Source organism: Oncorhynchus clarkii, chromosome 3 (genome assembly GCF_045791955.1).
Source record: "Oncorhynchus clarkii lewisi isolate Uvic-CL-2024 chromosome 3, UVic_Ocla_1.0, whole genome shotgun sequence".
In the NCBI taxonomy this organism is placed as follows: domain Eukaryota; kingdom Metazoa; phylum Chordata; class Actinopteri; order Salmoniformes; family Salmonidae; genus Oncorhynchus; species Oncorhynchus clarkii.
This window is the reverse complement of record NC_092149.1, coordinates 30930331-30950972: the sequence shown is the minus strand read 5'-3', so window position 1 is coordinate 30950972 and position 20642 is coordinate 30930331. Positions and strand designations below refer to the sequence as shown.

At 40.8% G+C, this 20642-nt stretch overlaps 1 pseudogene; it reads left to right on the top strand.

The window, feature by feature from the left end:
- Positions 1-20642, top strand: part of LOC139405899 (D-ribitol-5-phosphate cytidylyltransferase-like) — a 34471-nt pseudogene that overhangs the window by 3414 nt on the left and 10415 nt on the right.

The window sequence follows — 20642 nt, the reverse complement described above, 5'->3', positions numbered from 1 at the left end:
GTAGGATTTATCTGACATAGTTTGCATTGGTCAATTCATGTGCCGGTTATTTGAATCTTGCGATCGGCATTTGAAGTCGGCCTTGTTTTGATTTGATAGCCGGTATTTAATGGCTTTAATATGTAGGCTATGTATCTTTTCGTAAAGCTGCCAGAATGTTTTTGGACAATATCCGTTTGATGTGTTAGATTTACCAAGACATCATTTCGTTGTGATAAAAGGCACATTTTTGAATTGCATTCATCAGATTTGGATTGTTTATATGGAAATTATGTTAGAACATATTCAATATTTATGTTTTATCGTAATGAGTATAAATGTCTCTTTCACACGTATTTGTGGAACAATTCCATATAGGGTGAGTGTTGTTTAAATGTGACACAGACAAAAGTAGGACTCTTAAGCTTTGTAATAGATATCTTTAAAGATGTACAATAACATAATCAACAATCAATACCCATCAAATATTGATGATAAACAATGGGTTCAATGGGTATGACATCATCATTGTGGGTGTGGCATTACAGTGTTCTGAGGTAAATCATGTTAAGGTTATAAAACATGAAGGAAGGATATTCACTGTCTCATTACAACATATTTTGTAATGGGATGTGATTGAGAATCAAAATGACTGTAAGTGGTTTTTGTACTACAGTACTCTCACCTTTGTAAAATATTACAATTTTGGCAGTTTCCCATTATTTTTACAATAATTATTTTACCAGGTAAGTTGACTGAGAACACATTGTCATTTACAGCAACGACCTGGGGAATAGTTACAGGGTATGAATGAGCCAATTGGAAGCCGGGGATAATTAGGTGGCCATGATGAGGTCCAGATTGGGAATTTAGCCAGAATGCCGAGGGTTAACACCCCTGCTCTTACGATGAGTGCCATGGGATCTTTAGTGACCACAGAGAGTCAGGACACCTGTTTAACGTCCCATCCAAAAGAAGGCATTTTAATGGAGAAATACCATTTTGAAATAGATGTTTCCTTAACAGATATCCATTTTCTTAATAGGATCAAATGTTCCATTTAATTTTCCTTAATTCTGCTATCGGCTAGCTTGCTAGCGAAAGCTAGCATAGCTTCATTTTACTTGGAAAGATATGATCTCACCAACATTAAAAACCCTAGCTATCTATCACATAACCATACAAGAATAGTGCCTTCAGAAAGTGTTCACACCCCTTGACCCTTTTCAAATGTTGTTGTGTTACTAGCCAAGACAATACCTCATATTGTCAAAGTGGAATAATGTTTTTTGAATTGTTTACAAATAAATAGAAAATAAAAAGCTGAAATGTCTTTTCAATAAGTATTAAACCCCTTTGTCATGGCAAGCCTAAATAAGTTCATAAGTAAAAATGTGAATAAAACATGGACTCACTCTGTGTGCAATAATAGTGTTTAACAATTTTCTGTAAGGTCCCTCAGTCGAGCAGTGAATTTCAAACACAGATTCAACCACAACCACTTTGCCTTGCAAAGAAGGGAACCTATTGGAAGATGGGAAATTTTGTTATAAAAAGCAGACATTGAATATCCCTCTGAGCATGGTGAAGTTATTAACTTACGCTTTGGAGGGTGTATCAATACGCCCAGTCACGAACACAAATACTTCCTAGCTCAAAAACTCAATTTTTAGCCCAGTTTCTGGAGAGGAAGGAAACTGCTCAGGGATTTCAACATCAGGCCAGTGGTGACTTTAAAACAGTTAGATAGTTTAATGGTTGTGATGGGAGAAAACTGAGGATGGATCAACAACATTCTCCATCTCTTCATTCAAAGACTCAATCATGGACACTCTTACTGACAGTTGTGGCTGCTTTGCATTATGTATTGTCTCTACCCTCTTGCCTTTGTGCTGTTGTCTGTACCCAATAATGTTTGTACCCTGTTTCGTACTGCTACCATGTTGTGCTGCTTCCATGTTGTTGTCATGTTGTGTTGCTACCATGCTGTGTTGTCATGTGTTGCTGCCATGCTATGTTGTTGTCTTAGGTCTCTCTTTATGTAGTGTTGTGGTATCTTTTCTTGTTGTGATGTGTGTTTTGTCCTCTATATATACACTGCTCAAAAAAATAAAGGGAACACTAAAATAACACATCCTAGATCTGAATGAATGAAATATTCTTATTAAATACTTTTTTCTTTACATAGTTGAATGTGCTGGCAACAAAATCACACAAAAATTATCAATGGAAATCAAATTTATCAACTCATGGAGGTCTGGATTTGGAGTCACACTCAAAATGAAAGTGGAAAACCACACTACAGGCTGATCCAACTTTGATGTAATGTCCTTAAAACAAGTCAAAATGAGGCTCCGTAGTGTGTGTGGCCTCCACGTGCCTGTATGACCTCCCTACAACGCTTCGTCTCTCCCGAGCCCGTACGGGAGTTGTAGCGATGAGACAAGATAGCAGCTACTACAACAATTGGATACCACGAAATTGGGGAGAAAAAGGGGTAAAAAATTATATTAGTCTTTATTTTTCATATTTTCTTTTACAAATGAGTATTTGAGTATTTCGTGTATTTCGTGTAGATCATTAATTATTAATGTTCCACAAAAATACCTAGTGTTTTTAATACATTTAATTTATCATGAATATATATTATTCATGTACCCTCTCAATTATCCTTCTTTACAATAAATAATTAAGTGTCCCGCTTTACCAATCAAGGTGGCCCAATTTGCCAGTATTGGATGCGTTACTTGAAAAAGTACTATTATAGTATTACAATATTTGAACACAGTAACTTGTTATATTATTCCATTACTGATACAAGTAATACATTACTGTAATGCGGTACTTTTGTAACGCATTACCCCCAACACTGAAAATGTTTTGATTTGCTATATTTTTTTTTATATATTGTTGAACATAATATACTCTGTGGGCATTTCAAAGTTCCAGAGTGGGATCTCTTCTACTGTTAAAGTTATGATCCAATTTGTAAGCATTACAAACAGTGATTGTGAAAATCGATTCAAAACAGTTGCCCTCTGCTGGTGATTTGCAGGATGTGCAATGATACAAGTTAAAGGAGGGCTGTGATTGGTTACATTGCCTACTATGACAATTTCTCTGTATAAAATTGTCCATAACATCAAAACTAGCAGAGATCCCACTTTGGAACTTTGATATGCCTGTAGAGTATACTATATTCAACAATATATTGAAACATTTGCCATATCAAAAAGGGTATGTTTTCAATATTCATGTTTCTATTTTTAAATATCCATACATTAATGTAAGAAAATCATCATTGAAATCAAAATGTTACTTATTACAGAGCAAGTGGCAAAGCTTCATATGAAAACATTTTTCTTTGTAGCACCTACAGATGAAACATTCTAACGTCTTAAAGGAGGCCTGGGTAAGGCCATAATGTCACAAATGTTCCAACTTCAATTCATTATTTCTCAGTTGTGCTTTATGATACAAATGTCAAATATGTCAATAATCCTTCCTCCAATGAACCCTTATATGGATTAAATGTTGGGAAAATCTCCCAAATCATCTTTTTTTTTTTTTACCTAGATTCGTCAGGAATCACCCCTTTGACTAAAATCATAAATGTGTGGATTCTTATCTTAAAATGTAGGCTTATAACTTTTACATTGTAAGATTTTCTGTCTATCACAAATCCGTCACTGCAAAAATTCACCATATTTATATTTCAACCAGCCCAGATACTTCAGAGCTCTGCTATTTGAACCTTGGGTCGATTTAGATGATGATGCAGATACCAGTGTTTTGAAGGACGTAGGAAGCCTTGACGAAGAGCCGAAGTACGGGTCCAATTGGAGCCCCATTTGTCTGCAGTTATTTTGGTTCCTGGCACCTACGAATTTTAGATTACCAGGGAGCCCTGTTGGTTTTGGCTTTGACTCTGAAAATGAGAGCGCAATTCACTATGCAAGTGAAGTGGAGTGTCAAGGCCAGTCAAGTAGCATTTCACTGACAATTAAGACAAATTTGTTGTGATGTAAGTGTATTTGTGAGAACCAGAGACTCTGGCGCGATGGCGAGTGCCCCACCCCCTCTCCACTTGTGTCCATCGAAGTTGGGGAAGTGTAAGGTGTCTGTCAAGTTGGCACTGTAGGACATATTCTGCATGACCCTCACTTTTGTAGTTTGACATGCATTGAGCCTGGCAGAACTCTGGTCTGAAAAGACAAAGGGGAGACACGCTATCCTTGTTCCCAGTGCACGCCTTTGTACTGGGAGAGAATTCTACAGGTTCGATTACCACAGGACGCAGTCATATTTCTCCTTCAGTTCCAGGGTCCTGAGAAAAAGGCCCTCTCTTTTATAACCCTGATAAAATATTGCCCGCATATTATCTCAGGTAGCATGAGTTAGCCTTTGATTTAGCCTTTGTAGTCCACACACAGTATCTTAAAAGCCATGAGCTCATCGCTTATATCACTTTTTCAATGCAATGCGATCTACAGCGCCGGCAATCTGATTCCAATGTGTTCTCACTGCACTGGGCCAAAGTGTTATGAACTCAACTTTCCTCTGATTTTAGGTGGCAGGTAGCCTAGTGGTTAAGAGCGTTGGGCCAATAACCGAAAGGTCACTGGTTAGAATCCCTGAGCCGACTAGGTGAAAAATATGTTTAGATGTAACTATGGTTGATGTGAGTTTGTGAGCTATCCTCTTTTGTTTGTCCCCAGAAGACTTTCTCAACTCTGTTTATGAAATAGGAACTAACTCAGTTTGTTATGCATCGTCAACAATCCCACGTCTCTTGTGTCCTGTCCTCATAGTGCAGCGAGTCGGACTTTGAGTTTGGCACAGAGTGCCTTCATCTGGCTCTGCAGTACTGCGGCACCAATGCCAAGCTCATCGAGGGCCCGCCAACCTTGTGGAAGGTGAGCAAGCCTGGGACACTGGAACTCAGTTTGGGACAATGCCTTTAAGCCTAAATTAGGCCATTGTCGTAGCTCTAGCTGTATTCTTATTACTAGTTTGTTATACAGGGACAAGTACAGATCTTAATTTCTACATTGTCTATTGTATTTAATACTACTTGATATGATGACTGAAAGTAAAGTTTTTTTAATGGTTTTTATAGCATTGAAATAAGCCAGTAATGGGGTAAGGCCTATGAATCTAAATATATTTGCACTAAAATGAACAATGCTTTTTAGAACAGGTTTGATGCTAGCATGTTGTGAAACTAAGTTTATTTCTACTGTAGGTGACCTACAAAGGAGATTTGGCTGCAGCAGAGTTCATTGTCAAAGGTATGTATGTATCTGTATACATTTTTATACACAGCTTTGTCATTGTACTGTTTTTGTTTGTACTTTATCATCACTTTATCATTGTACTGTTTTTAAGTGCAATATTTCCATGATCGTTGTTTATCTCGACAGTAAAGCCACGTACTTTAAAGACCTAATGTACGTTAGCACTATTTTCTATACCACATAAGTGACGAAAAGGCGTTTTGTCCTGTGTGAGACAATGCCAGTTCAGAATGGAATAGAGTGTAGATGAGAAATAAAATAGCATTTTATTGTTCTCCCAGGAAGATATTCTACAAAGTCTTGTTTTTAAGTTTGTCAGAAAGTAAGGGAGGGTGTTTGCAGTCTGTGATGTGAATGCCATCTATACAAGTCAGGGCAGGGTAGAGCCATCATGTTCTCTGCACAGTCAGGGAAACATCCATAAAGTCATCAGTCCTACTCTTTACCTCTGTATGCACCTGGGCCGTCCAACTGGATTATGACATATTGAGCATAGTAATTATACCAAGAGAGCTTTGTGTGTGAATGAATTCATTGTTAGTGTGTGTTGGGAGCATATGCAAGAATACATCTTCATTCATGTGTGTGCGTGTGTCTTTGGCACATCACTTCCCCACGTAAATCAAGTTGAATTGCGAGTGCTGCTGATTTCAATGAATTTTCGCTATGTTTAAAGATGATTATCATTGCTTAGTAATGGAGATTTGCAGCAAAAGTGGTCAAAGTACACTTTCTTTTTCAGAGACTCTCTCCCAGTCGGCCTGTGTTGTCACAGGTGAGTCTGCACAGGCTACAGAGCTGGCCAACGCTCTGCAGAGGCGCATGAGCACTTTGGACATGGTATGGTGATAATTATGACGATGATTACAATTACAATGTTTGTGAGATTTTACATGCGATCATCACATTGGTGTTTCTTCCACCCCTCCAACAACACCCCTCTCCCAGACCATGTGAGCTCCGCTTGGGTGGGCCCCGGTTAGACTTGCCATCTGCTGTTAGACCTATAATGGAGCTTGTCTGAAGGCTTCCAAACCCTCCTCCCCCCATCCCCCCTCTGCCTCTCCACCACTCCACCTCCCCGGCATGACGGAAAGCAGATGGCAGTCATATAGTTCATGCCATGGGAATTATCTGATTAATTGAGTGTTCAGCGATGACTCTTCACTACCGCCCATCATGTTGAAGGGCAACCAGTGTCCCCATACCGTCCCCGTATGACATATCTCCCGTTCATTCTCAGTCATGGTGAAGGGGTCACAGGTTGCCATATTGTCCCCACAAATCACATTGCACTTCTCCATTCTCATGAATTATTTAACAGACATTCCCGGCCTCCTACCATACCGTCCCCACATCGCCGTCGAGTCTCTTCCTTCCTGCGTATATCGAAAAGTATATACATCCTCCCTCTGTAGTTGACAACAGAGGGGGGAAATGCATGGCGGATGAAGTGTGTTGGTGATACAGGGAGAGCACAGACACACCGACAGCTCATCCTCCTGTGAAGCAGTGCCAAGCCCTTCATCAGGCAGTACGCGTCAAACAGGCAGCGGATCTAGCTGTCGTGGTGCTAGGCAGACCCCTGAGATGTATGGGATCCTAGGAACCTAAGGCTTTGGCTCTGATTGGAACCATCGTTCCTTGCACACGGGTGCCCGGTGGGGTCGTGTTGCGGTGCACGCGTCTGGGACCAGATACATCCTTCCCAGGGGTTCGAGGGAGATGAAAGGAGAGGAAACGGAGGAGTTAGCTTTGTGATCAGTGCCATTAATGAATCTAATACAGGGGATAAGGGAGGTAGAGCCTGAGCTGGAGCTTGGAGGCGAGCACACAGTGTGGTGTGTGTGAAGGTGGAGGATTTGGCTGCGTGTGTGTTATTGTGGGGAGAATATGATTAGGGGATTCTCATAGCAGGATGAATATGGACGTGATCCCATAATCATAGTGGAAGATACAAAATAAACATGAAATTGTATTAATATGCAATATATTATAAACAATGTTCTTGTTAGCACTTTTATTTCTTGTTCTGTACATAATGTTGGTCAAATATTATTATTATTTTCTTTTTTTTAGGTTTTTAGTTTTTCTTTGTTGCCACAATAACCCCAGATCACTTGTCCTTTATCAGACATTCCCAGACCGTTCAAACAAACAGCTTTCTTCACCATTCATCATTTTTTATTTAATAAGTAAACCTATTAGTGCCACATTTATTTCAGTGTCTTGAGACAAAGGAATTGGAATTTTACCACAAAAACATAATTCTGACATTACAGTAGAGCTGCCACTGAAACATCTGCATGTTTTTTTTACATTTAGGCTCTGAGTCCATTTGTGTCGGAGCCCAATCTAATAGACATTAGTGTCATGATAGGAAGGGAGGATCTGATGAAGGGAGAACACCTCCATCCCCTCCTTATCTTTAACATTTTGAGCTTGGTATAAGATAGTATTTCATATTCACTCAAGATTAAGTACAATCTTGGAACACATGAATTATATCCCTCCTTTTTCAAAAATATGAACCTTGACCTACTAGATATTTAGTCATGGACACAGCCAGATAGATGAACAGCTAGGTCGGGACAAAGCTCACTGAACTACACTTTGAGCACTATATTCAAATCATGTCTATCCTTTCTCTTTGTCTAAGTTCCCCGGCATTTCGAACAAGCAACTCATAGTTTGAAAAAGTAATAGGTAACGCTTTATTTTATAGCCTGTTTTAAGCTGGGACTTGGTATTTCTAAGGTCTTTACTAGGAAACAATGTTGGTAACATCTTTCTGAATTGAAACTGAATTGAAACTCATAGTTAGGGCAGTTCTCTTTTTTTTCCTCTGGCAGCCTGGAACTTGATTTCTGCCTCGGTCACGGAATCTCTGGTGTGTCTTGTACTTGGTCTTTGACCTCCTGTCTCCTTGGCTCTCCCAGACAGACTTCTTGAACAAACATCCCATTCCAGAATTTCATGCCCAACTAACCTTGTTTAAATCATGTCAGAAAAGATCATCTCGCAAATCTACATTTCTGACTGATGCTTTTCCCTCCGAACCCACAAGCAACTTATCTTTCTGGATCAAATAACCCTCCACATGTTTCCCGTAACCATTTCATATTTCTAATTGTCGTTGTTATTCTAAACGGTTCAAAGTCAGTGACAAACACAGAGCGTGGATGTTTGTTTCTGTGTTTATTTCCTCTTGTGTATGAAATGTTGGACAGGACCAGGGAAGAATTACTGGGAAAACAGAAGAGATGAACATGAAATGGACACACTGACTGTAGCATGTTGTACAGCTTAATTTCATTTGTATTCAAGGGCTAAATTCATTGAAAGATGCGCAGCTAAAACGTGGTTACAGTTACAGTGAACAAAAATGCTTTTACTATTTTGGACTGTGCTGAGTTTTGATTCGATTTACAGTGTAATGTCATTTAACTTGGCTCATCTGCAATTCTGTCCCCAGGCTTCTTTGTGCGCTTTATCATTCTGCCAGCTCGGAGAGACAAAGAGAACCCAGCAGTGGTTCCTTGTCTCTTTCATTTGTTCTAATGAGCAATCGAGCCATGGAGAGAATTTAGCTTATGATCAATGGTGTTCAACTCTAGTCCTGGAGCTACGTAATGTATGCTGGTTTTGTCCTTGCTTTCTAATCAGGGACTCATTTATTATTGGGTAACCAGGTGTGTGGACTGAGACTCTCCGGTTGAAATGAATTGATGAAGTGCCAGGGAGAAATTAATTCCTGCATGGAAAACCCTCTTGGATTGTAGTTGAGCTCCCCTGCGTTCCAATATAATTTAACAGCACTAACTAACATCACAATTTGGTTTATTTCACATTTTAATAAAGGATTTCTGCAAAATGTTTCTTTGTCTCTTTCTTCGAGGAGGTGGATATGATCGCAGACTTGATAAGGAGACGATCTCTGTCAAAAGAGTGGAGCTTTATTCGAGTTTCTGTAAGTTCACACTTCAGGAGTTTAGGAAAACAGAATATAAGTAAGCCTGTTTAAACACTATGAAAATGGTTTATGTTATTGCCAATATGTAAATGTTTTGCTGTTCAGATAGCCAACTCAACTATTCCACTCTTTTCTGACAATTGCTTTTAATTTGTATCCATACGTGAACAGTTCTTGCTTGCCTACAGATGGAAAAACGCTGAGTGCGTTGGAGGAGGGAGACCGAGCACTCCTGCATCCAGTGGTCATTAGTTGGGTGAGTTGAGTTCACATGGGGATAAATGTGTGAATAGAGCCTCATACTGGTGATTGGGGACACTGCCCTGTGTAGGGTGCCGTCTTTCCGGTGGGACGTTAAACGGGTGTCCTGACACTCTGAGGTCATTAAAGATCCCATGGCACTTGTCGTAAGAGTAGGGGTGTTAACCCCGGTGTCTTGGCTAAATTCCCAATCTGGCCCTCAAACCATCACGGTCACCTAATAATCCCCAGTTTACAATTGGTTCATTCATCCCCCTCCTCTCCCCTGTAACTATTCCCCAGGTCGTTGCTGTAAATGAGAACGTGTTCTCAGTCAACTTACCTGGTAAAATAACAGAAAAAAATATGAATTCACAGTTGCCTTACCAACACTCTTGTTCTGGTACTGGAAATTAGACTCTCTTCAGTTCTCTATGCTTGGGGCTCTTTGCCCCTTACTGATCACTTTGCTTGTTGTGAGTTGGCCCTGTTGCTTTACGGAAGGACTGTAAGCTTGCGAAGGCCATGGAACCCTCTGATGTTTGGGTATCCCAGTAGCAATCGCATACATTCAGAACAAGGTGAGTTAGCAGTGTTAACAGAGAACATTGTGTATATGGGTGTTGTCTGTGCTTAGTGGACTTAGTGGACGTTTATCATGGCTCAATCAGGTTTCCCACACTGTGAATGAACTTGTGTTGGGTGTTTTCTAAAGCACACGTCTGGCCCGGGCAAGCTTTAGTTTCCTCAAGGTACATGTACTACATGGCCAGCCAACCTTTTTCCAATTGTAAAATGTTCACTTTGCAGTCTACCTCTGGTCCCTCCGACGAAACGATGTTGCTGTTTAGAAACCCTATACCCCCCCCCCCCTGAGAGCACTTCACTCCTTTCACTTACCGTTTGGCTCGGTTCAGATGTCAATATCAACCACAGAGCAACATTAACTCATGACAGCTCAAGTAGAACCCCCCGCGATATAATCTAATTGGAACCCAAAATAAATATTTACGGTATGAAGGTCCTATTGACTTTTTGTGATTTTACCTTTTCACCCCGGCAACAGCACAACTGCCAAAACAAAGTGAGGAGAAAAAGGTGCACTGGGCTTGGGGAAGTTGCATTCTGTTTTTTCTCTAAGCAAGTCTTTACATCTTCAAAACAACTCAGTTTTAATCATTGCAAATGCCATACAGGATAACCTAATTAAACCGCCTGCCTTGATTTGTGTTGTAAGGCCTTGTTAGGTCTTCAGTGAATCTCTGTGCATGCAAGTACACACACACACACACACACATACACACGCACACACACACACACACACACACACACACACACACACACACACACACACACACACACACACACACACACACACACACACACAAACAGCTCCTCTCCGGTGGTGTGGAGCTAGGTTCCAGGCTGCATTAGGGTGGGAGCATCGCTCTCCACCACACCAGAGTAAATGCATCTGTGTCTGAGTTTTCCCCACAGCTCTTACTGTGGACCAGATGCCATTTTTCCCAGGTAGAGAACCCTAGGACTCCCTAGATCCAGCACCTTATTAAAAATACATTTACTCCCGGCCTAAGTCGATTTCATGGCAGCTTAAGAATGTCCTACATTGAACATCAGCATCATGGGAAGGCTTAAATCCAAACAGAGTTAGCGAGGTGGGAGCTGAATTCAAAACAAGAGTTGCCTCACAGAGCGATCTCAGAATTTCCCCGTCTTAAGTGAGGACGCAAAATCAACAGTGAAGGATATCTGGGTGGCGTTAGATGGCACACGTTGTTCTTTCTTGAGGACAGTCCATCGTTTCCCAAACTCGGTTCTCGAGAACCCAAGGGTTGCACATTTTTGTTTTTACCCTAACACTAAACAGCTGATTCAAATGATCAAAAGTGGATGATTAGTTGATTATTTGAATCAGCTGTGTAGTGCTAGGGCAATAAAACAAAATGTGCACCTCTTGGGGTCCAGAGGACCGAGTCTGGGAAACCCTGGCTTAGTCTATTATTAAACAATGACCTAGCAATCAGAATGGGAGATAATCGAGTTTCACAGACAGAGTGCGTGGCAATCGATTCAGTATGTGCCTGGTAATGATCCCGTCTAGACTTAAGCCAAACTGGCACCTTCTACTGCAGCAAAACAAATCAATAATACCATTCATTTGAATTAAAACAGATGTTGATAGATGACAAGTGACTTACTTTACTTATTCAAGAAATACTTGACTTATAGTCATATAATGATGATGTTTATAACAGATTAATTAACACATTTGACATTGAGTTTACAACACAAAAATCCAGTATAAGAAGACATAATTGGAGTGAATTCACCCTGTTGAGCATCAGTCAACAGCCCAATTAGAAATAGACGTTTAGCAGCAGCAGCAGTGTAGACTCACATGCTTTCCCATCCCATGCATGACACACTGTGACTCATCAGTGCTGGTTTATGCTGTCTTAAGGTGGGCCCATCTATCTACATAAACACTGTGAGGCCTTTCCACCTGAACCAGAGGGATTACTACCCCCAGAGTCCTATCCGACGTGTGTTTACCCCGAACACGACAACACACTCCTCCAACATCCCTCCACAAACGAGGACCTTTAAATAAACATGCTTGTTCAGTCGTAAGCTCGTCTTTCTTAGGAGTGTTTTGAACAATGTGCTTTAATTGATCCAATGGTTTAATCATCCTCTAAGACTCTGTAAGAGATTGTCATTATTGGCAGGAGATGCATGTCTGACTGGGTGTGGCGGGGCTTCTTTTGATAGGTGTATTTGAGCGTGTCGAAGGACGATTCGTCCGCCAGCGAGCCGATGGGAGGAGAGCCGGCGGCCATGATGGAGCCAAGCTCGGAAATATTTTAGTCTATGGTATCCAGCTTTATCACTCATAGGTATGCCCCCTTGTTTTGTTTTTTATGTGTCTGGTCTTACGTTCTCCTGGATTTAGAGTCCCCCTGGAATGCACTTTTCAAAAAACCAAACAAAACACAATGAGAACTGTGTAAGTCCTTGTTCCAGAGTCTTGTCTCCTCATGCATTTGGTCTTGAGGCTAATTGTGCTGTCTGTGTTAGATGTTGGATGTGTGTGTGTGTGCGTGTGCTTACATGTGTGGGTGGGTGTGTGGATGATTGGTGGGTGGAATATGACCTTTTAACCTTTCCACCCAGACACGGATGTTTTGTTTTTAATAAAAGAAACATGCAGAGGATAAAGATGTCCTCCAAGTGTGAAAAAGCCATGCTACACTTACACACACATTGGTTCAAGTGTTTGCCCTACCGCATACATACCTCAGCTGTGTCTCATGGGAAGGCTCTGCTCTGGATGGTGTTTGAGGTTCCCCATTGGCCTGTCAAAAGTTCACTGCAGTTGTCAGGGTTGATGCGGTTGACGTGAAATGTGTTCCTGTCGGCATTTACATGATTAAATGAATGTGAAACCCTCCTAACACTGGATTAGAGATGGCGGGATATGTGTTACTGAAGAGATTGGATTACTGCAGGCTAGTGGCTACGTTGCGCTCACCCACAACAGTAGGTCGCAACAGCTGGAAAGGATACAGAAAAGCCAGATGTTCTCACAATAGAAAAGCCCCCCCCCCCCCCCCCCAAAAAAACAACAACAACATATACTGGTTGTAATCTTGTTTGTGCAACAATTGATATACATGCCAGTGAGCTTTGTGTTTGGACAAATGACAGCTTCCATTTCTTGGCAGCAATAACACATCACAAACCAATGGCAGTACCGCACTGTTCGGGGCAGATCGAGAGAGGTTTCAACCATGTCTTTTGATTTGAGCCTTGTCAGCATTAGCTAGGAGGAATTCAACTTGAGTAATGAACTGAAGAGGGCTTTCCATTTTTTGGAGTGTCGACGACGTGGCCGTCAGTCTTTGACGTCAACGTGTCATCTAATTAAAACAAGGTGCTCTGTATTCTTTACGGGGAAGCATGTGATGCACCTACTTCACATGTGAGTTTGATTGTGCTATCGGATGTTGGGTCTTTGGTCCGCAATTCCCGGCATGCCAGAGTCTTCCACGGACCTATGGAGAGTGATGCTCTTAATTAGTCATTCCTGTTCCAGTTTTATGAGAAAATGCTTATCCTTGTCAGATAGTGGAATAGCCGACTAAGACCTTGCATAAATCTCTGTGATAGGTTTTCTGTTATAATGAGGATAATTCTTCCCAGATGGGCTTATTCATTCTTGTCAAAACTCCCTATTTCAGTCCTCCTGGCCTCCAGATATGTACAAATGTATCTATGTTAATGGACATCTACAACTTAAACTCATTGCATCTGTGTTATTTCATTTTCATATCACCCAAAGGGCTGGACAGTATTTAATGAATTGTAATTTAATACAATATCCCAAAGGTACTTAAAAGCCCTGTTCAATCAGACATTGTAACTCCGTGACTGGGGAAACCTAACCAAGATTGCATGTAGAGTTCCTATACTGTACATTACATAGTGCAAAGAGCAAACCTTAGGTTACCATTGTGTGAAAACAGATTGAAATGTATCGACCTATGACTATGTTAGCCAAGCACTCACTGACACACATTGACACTGTAATTATAACAAAAATTGAAAGTCAGTGATTGTTTTTTGTGTGTTTTTCTCTCCAAACGAAATGTTAAATAGCAATATTGTTTTTGGTATGCTAGAATTTCCATGTTGTTTAGAGATGGAATTCTTTAGTTAGTCATGTAGAGGGATTCTTGTTGTTAGAACTTGATAAGGATCAGTAAACCCACTCTGGTAAATACAGTTTCAAATATCGTATTGAAAACAGTTGTTCTTATTGTTGGAGACTCGTCTGATTTCCCCTTTGACATCTGTAAGTATAGATTTTGTCATGTTTCATTACCTCGTATGCCAAGACATTTGGCCATTCTATGGGATTGCTGCAATAATTCCACTGTGGGGAACCTAGGGCGAAATCTCACGCAAGAATCTAATCGAATGTGAGGAGATTTGTTATTTTAAACCTTCACTGACTGGAATGAAACACATTATTTTACTAATGATATACAGTACCGGTCAAAAGTTATAGAACTCCTACTCATTCAAGGTTTTTTCTTTATTTTTTACTATTTTCTACATTGTAGAATAATAGTGACGACATCACAACTATGAAATAACACATATGGAATCATGTAGTAACTAAAGAAGTGTTAAGCAAATCAAATTATTTTTTATATTTTATATTCTTCAAATAGCCACCCTTAGCTTTGCACACTCTTGGCATTCTCTCAACCAGTTTCATCTGGAATGCTTTTCCAACAGTCTTGAAGGAGTTCCCACATGCTGAGCACTTGTTGGCTGCTTTTCCTTCACTCTGCGGACCGACTCATCACAAACCATCTCAATTTGGTTGAGGTCGGGTCATCTGAAGCAGCACTCCGTCACTCTCCTTCTTGGTAAAATAGCCCTTACACAGCCTGGAGGTGTGTTGGGTCATGTCCTGTTGAAAAACAAATGATAGTCCCACTAAGCCCAAACAAGATGGGACAGCGTATCACTGCAGAATGCTGTGGTAGCCATGCTGGTTAAGTGTGCCTTGAATTCTAAATAAATCACAGACAGTATCCCCAACAAAGCACCCCCACACCATAACACCACCTTCTCCATGCTTTACGGTGGAAAATACACGTGTGAAGATCATCCATTCACCCACATCGAACCAAAAATCAAAAATTTGGACTCCAGACCAAAGGACAAATTTCCACCAGTCTAATGTCCATTGCTCGTGTTTCTTGGCCCAAGCAAGTCTCTTCTTCTTATTGGTGTCCTTTAGTAGTGGTTTCTTTGCAGCAATTCAACCACGAAGGCCTGATTCACACAGTCTGCTCTGAACAGTTGTGTTGAAATGTGTGTTACTTAAACTCTGTGAAGCATTTATTTGGGCTGCAATTTCTGAGGTGCAGTTAACTCTAATGAACTTATTCTCTGCAGCAGAAGTAACCCTGGGTCTTCCATTCCTGTGGCGGTCCTCATGAGAGCCAGTTTCATCATAGCGCTTTTGCGACTGCACTTGAAGAAACTTTCTAAGTTCTTGAAATTTTCCATATTGACTGACCTTCATTTCTTAAAGTAATGATGGACTATCGTTTCTCTTTACTTATTTGAGCTGCTCTTGACAATATGGACTTGGTCTCAAATGCATTATGAAGGAAAGAAATTCCACAAATTAACTTTTAAGAAGGCACACCTGTTAATTGAATTGCATTCCAGGTGACTATCTCATGAAGCTTGTTGAGAGAATGCCAAGAGTGTGCAAAGCTGTCATCAAGGCAAATTTGGTAGTGTAGATCCCCTAATGCAGCAAGAGGAAGTTGCAAGCAAAATTACCTGTTGGTGTCTGGTGATAGTGGAGTACATTTTCAGTATTGCACCATTGTATACTCGTATACTCTGCAACCTGAATGCAATGTAGTATATTTATCAGGACCAGTAATGGACTGGTTTAACTGATATCTTACTGAGAGACAATGTTTTGTTGTATTAGGAGACTATGGCTTTGATATTACATGCGGGGCCCCGCAGGGATCTATTCTTGGCCCCTTGCATTTCTCCATAGTCTCCCCCCCCAAACTAAATGTTGTTGTTGTTTCAGGATTATTACTGGCTGGTTGTATCCTCTGTTTTTGCTCAGTATCGACTTGGTCCTTAGAGGGGAAGAAGGAGAAATATAATGTAGTCTATGTTAGGGCTGGGTGGTATACCATTTTTTTGGGCACGGACTGGTTTGGGTTTTTACTTTACCTTCTATAACAGTATTTGAATGTTTGGTTTGTTAAATGTGATACTCCGTGTGTAACGTCCATTTGTATAGTTTACTTGAGTCATCCCACTGCTCTCACTCTCCATGCCGCTTTCCACATAGACCTAGTCCCACCCCGTCACTCAAGGAGCACATTTGTTGTTGCTTGACCAGGAGACACTTTCGTTCTGTCTGCATAGTCAATGCAGCACATGCAACAATGATGTTGTTTCCACTTTGATCTTAATATAAATCCACAAGCGGTCTATAATTACAATATTAGTTTGTGTTTCTTACATCTGCCAACAGCTAGTTTGTATTTTCTTAGCAAGTTAAGCTAAATCGTGTTAACCACTAATGCTAATCGCTAGTTAGGTGGCTAGCTAATAAAAGTACTGAGTCAGAGCAAATGTAGCTAGCTAATACAGCCTGATACCAGTGCTGGTGGAGGCCTAAATCAGCATGTTGTTTGTGCAACAGTATCTTCTAAATCAAAGAGGAATAGGCTAAGCATGAATATGTTGGGTACATGAATAAAGATTTAATGTAGCCAAAGATTATTGGGTCCCCTAGGAAACACTGAACATCACTTTGGTTCCTACCCTGTCACAATAACTCTTCCGTGGTATTTTCATTTCTTGTCATGTCAACACTGTATTCAAAGTGCACATTATTATTTATATTCTAACTATAGAATTAGAATAAACATTCTATTTCCATGATTCCAAAAGTTCACCCAAGTATTTTGATCTAATTCGCAATTGCAACATTTGGTTAAAAATAAGGCCTAGTATTTTTGCCCATATCGTGGCAGTGTGGAAATGATCTCAAATGAGTGCAGGAAAGGCAGAAATTGATGGAAATGCAGGAAATTATTTTAGGTTGAAGTTGAATTGAACAGTATAAAACAATCAGACTGGAGAAAGACTTTGACCTTTGAAATAATGTAGAATATGTGTGTTGCCACCCTAGGATCACGCACTACTCTTAAAGCAAATGTAGGACTTTTATTAATCAAAAACGTCAAATACCGTCAAAAATGTGAAAAATACCATGATGTGATATTTTGACCATATCGCCCAGCCCTAGTCTGTGCATGAGTTAATGTGACCCCAAAATGACCTGCTTAACAGCATACAGCTCTTGTTCCTCCTTAAATGTTTTCACTTGGTCACTTGGTGTTAAATGAATGGTTGTTGTCAACCACAGTAAGTAGGGATGAACTTAATAGAGATAATTGAAATGCTTCTGTTATGTATCATACGGGGGAATACAAGACACACCCTGAAGTCTGTACAGGATAATTGTGAACTGAATGTCTGCGGTTTGAGATATATTTATCTACAGTAGAATGGATTGCCACATAAGTACACCTTTGCACATATTAATAGCAACTTTCATAGTATTTTAGCTTTACAGATGAATAAATGCATTCCATTTTAAGTTTAAAAAAATTATGAATTTCCCCAACTCATTGGCCTTCAGAAAATGTATTTTTGGACCCAAAGTTCATCTACTGAAAGGAGCCATGACTGTGGTTTCATGTTATTCAAGGCAACACCCACAGCTGGAACGCAGCGTGGCAGAACCATTCCTGTTTACCTAAGGTAAAGATTTCTCCCAAGCTGAACAAATGGAGTCATGGACAATGAACTGCCGCCTTTGTGGAAAGATCTGTGATCAAAGCCCCTCCACAGACCTGTTGCGATGGTGCTGTTCAACCTGACCAAAGATGCACACCTGACATGTGTGCCATGATGTGTGAACACTGAACACTCAGACCATTTAAGCCGTTGGCTGAAGTTGTCGGTGGTGAGAGTTGGGAGACGCTCTAGTGCAGTAAACCAATCTTACGGTGTGAAAACTATGATCGTATCCCCTATCAATGGCTGCCGCGGCGATAGGAAGTGTCACCGGATCCCCCCCCAGTCCAGGGTCCTGGCAACCTGTCACAGCATGAAAAGAGGGTTGTCACAGTGATATATGGGCGCTCTAATCCCTGCAGTGAGAGCCCTGATGTTTACCCTCCCCGCGTTTCCTTCTCCTCAAAGATCCCAGACCAGGAATACCTTAAACCTGAGAAGAGATTAGCCCCTGGAAAAGAAGAAAAAAAGAAAGAAAAACGAGAGTAAGAAAAAGGGAACGCTTTATAGTTCTATTCTCTTCCCTGTTTAGGTCCACCGTCCGCATGGCAGGCAGGCGAAACTGTACACCCTTCTCATAGTCTTACCTGGATGTGCACCCTCGCCGAGGTCACAGGGGATCATGGGAGAGCAGGGACGACCACCGCCACTGCGGTCTCGGGCACGCTCCCAATCACTCTCAACCACAGCTCAGCAGTTTTCCTGGGATAAGATGCCACGTGTATTTGTGTGAACTAAGATGGGTTATAGACCTTGAGTAGCGCACCCTTCAAGAGTACTTCCATATGGGGTGGCAGGTAGCCGATCTGATAAGGTGAAAAATCTGTCAATCTGCCCTTGAGCAAGGCACTTAATCGCTTCATACCCAAATTGCTCCAGGGTCGCCGTGAATAATGGCTGAACCCTGGCCGTGACCCCACTCTATGAAGGTGTCTCAGGAGGAGTTGGGATATGCAAAAAAACACATTTCCATTTCAAACCTCAACCTGGTACAAGTTACCTACTTGTACATGCAGTGAAACAGGACAGATGTAAGCACTATTTTACCTTTGTTAGAGAAGGACTGACACGGTGAAAATACAAGGAATGATGTAAACTGGAATTAAAACAGTAATTCAAATACATGTGAATAGTTCGCTCTGTTGATTTGAAATCTGTCATGTACCAGGGTTTGGAAGAAGTGTACTGTATAATTTGAGGCACTGCATAGGAAAAGTGCACGGCTGAACGAACCATAGATAAAGTGAATCAAGTGCTTGCAAAAACTCAACCCTAATGTGAAAGCTGTTTTGTGTTACTTCAATAACATATCCGACAGCGCTGACAGATTTGGCCAGTCTTCTGTAGATCTTCTAATGGTTAGCATCAGATTTATGTTCCAATATGCAGCCGTTCATTCACACAGTATTTTCCCCTGTCATAAGCCTAATTAGTTATCTTTGTTTTCTCATAATGATGCCTGTTACTGTTATGGTGGAGCCCTGTGGAAACCGAGATAAGAAACACCCTGGTTGAGTCTCAAATCGCACCCTTTCCTCTATATAGTGCACTACTTTTGAACCAGGGCCCATAGGTCCTTGGGAAGATGTGGACCCAGGCGACTTGCAGGATATCAAGCTTGATCTTTTGTGCCCAGAGTGCACCAGATGTGTGTCGGTATGTGTGAAACTCAACCGCAGGAGTTTGGCTGGGGAGGACTTAGACATACCAAAAGCACTGTTTACTCAGCTTTGATTTGGTCGATTAAAAAGACCAGCAATGGGTTCTCTCACTCTGTGATAAGACTTGACTTAGACTCTACATGTCCCAATCGGGGAAACGGCATTCCAACTACGGGAACTATTACGAACAAAAGGATATTTTCTTATAGTGGATTAATACATTCCAGGTCTCTCTTAATTAGTTTGTAAACATATACTCAGGCAAAGAACTCCAAAGTGTATTCATATGTGAATTTATTTTACCGCTTTGTGTACTGTGACCACCCACAGTATTGACCACCCACAGTATTGACCACCCACAGTATTGACCACCCACATTATTTGCGGGTAGAGTTAACACGTCTTTATTTTTATTTCACCTTTATTTAACCAGGTAGGCCAGTTGAGAACAAGTTCTCATTTACAACTACGACCTGGCCAAGATAAAGCAAAGCAGTGCGACAAAAACAACAACACCGAGTTACACACAAACGTACAGTCAATAACATCATAGAAAAATCTGTATACAGTGTGTGCAAATAAAGTAAGGAGTTAAGGCAATAAATAGGCCAATAGTGGCGAAGTAATTACAATTTAGCAATTTACATTGGAGTGATATATGTGCAGATGATGATGTGCCAGTAGAAATACTGGTGTGCAAAAGAGCGGAAAAACAAAAACAAATTTGGGGATGAGTTAGGTAGTTGGTTGGATGGATGGGCTATTCATAGATGGGCTGTGTGTAACGGCTGCCGTGGGAAGAAGGTGAGGACCAAAGCGCAGCATGGTATGTGTTCATGATGATATCTATTTAAACTCAGAACACTAAACAAAATAACAAAGAGAAAGAAACGAAACCGAAACAGTTCTGTAAGGTGCAAAACACACTAGACAGAAAATAAACACCCACGAAACACAAGTGGGAAAAGGCTACTACCTAAGTATGATTCTCAATCAGAGACAACTAACGACGCCTGCCTCTGATTGAGAACCATACCAGGCCAAACG